Source organism: Suncus etruscus, chromosome 5, assembly GCF_024139225.1.
Source record: "Suncus etruscus isolate mSunEtr1 chromosome 5, mSunEtr1.pri.cur, whole genome shotgun sequence".
Taxonomy (NCBI): Eukaryota; Metazoa; Chordata; class Mammalia; order Eulipotyphla; family Soricidae; genus Suncus; species Suncus etruscus.
Window position 1 is genome coordinate 28,489,626 of NC_064852.1, and position 1,076 is coordinate 28,490,701.

Consider the following 1,076-nt stretch of genomic DNA (forward strand, 5'->3'; position numbering starts at 1 on the left):
AGCAGCTGGTGACCCGGAAGCAGAACGCCACCCGAGCGGAAGTGACGGCATCACGCACGCACGCAGCAGCGTCGGCCCCGGAGGCGGGGCTCTAGCTAGCTCTAGCTAGCTCCGCCCCTCGTCTCGCCTTGTCTCGCCTTCCAAAGCTCTTTCGCACTTCTTGGCGGGCCCCCAGCGCGCATGCGCAAGTGCTCCAGGGCAGGGCACCCTTTGGGGATTCCATGCACTCTTCAAGAAGTAGTTTTACTGATATATTTTTATATATTTATTTATATGTAAATACATCAAATAATTATAATTATATAATTATCTTATCACAACAATCATATATGATATAATATATTATATAATATATTATTATATGATACAATATGTCATAAAAATAAATAAAAATAAATAAATATTAAATAATTTATATATATCATGGTGCTTAAATAAATATTTATATATATAAATTTCACTTATATGTAAATAATATATAAATATATAAAATGTATTAAACATAGTAATATATTTAAATAAATATAAATATATTTATTATATATTTATACAATGTATTTATATAAATATGTTTATAGTTTGTAGTTGTGTTTCAGTCATAAACAGAATGCCAAGTGTAGTTTTTAAAGTTAGCATGGCACTTGCAGGCCCCTCGTTCGTCATCACTATGTGCCTTAACTATGACTGTGAAGAATTTGTGATTCACTTTGGCCACAATAAAAATGAAAAAAAAACACAAACAAAACTAGCATGATAATGTTAAAAAATGAGAGAAGTAGAATGCCTATCTCAAATACAGGTAAGGGGTAGAGGAGGAGGGATGGGCATTGGTGGTGGGAAGGTTGCACTGGTGAAGGGGGATGTTCTGTTTAGGACTGAAACCCAACTACAAACATGCTTTTAGTTATGCTGCTTAAATGAAGATTTTATATATTAATAAAAATAATTAATTAGGGACTGGAGAGGTGGCGCTAGAGGTAAGGTGTCTGCCTTGCAAGCGCTAGCCAAGGAAGGACCTCGGTTCGATCCCCTGGTGTCCCATATGGTCCCCCCCAAGTCAGGAGCAATTTCTGAGC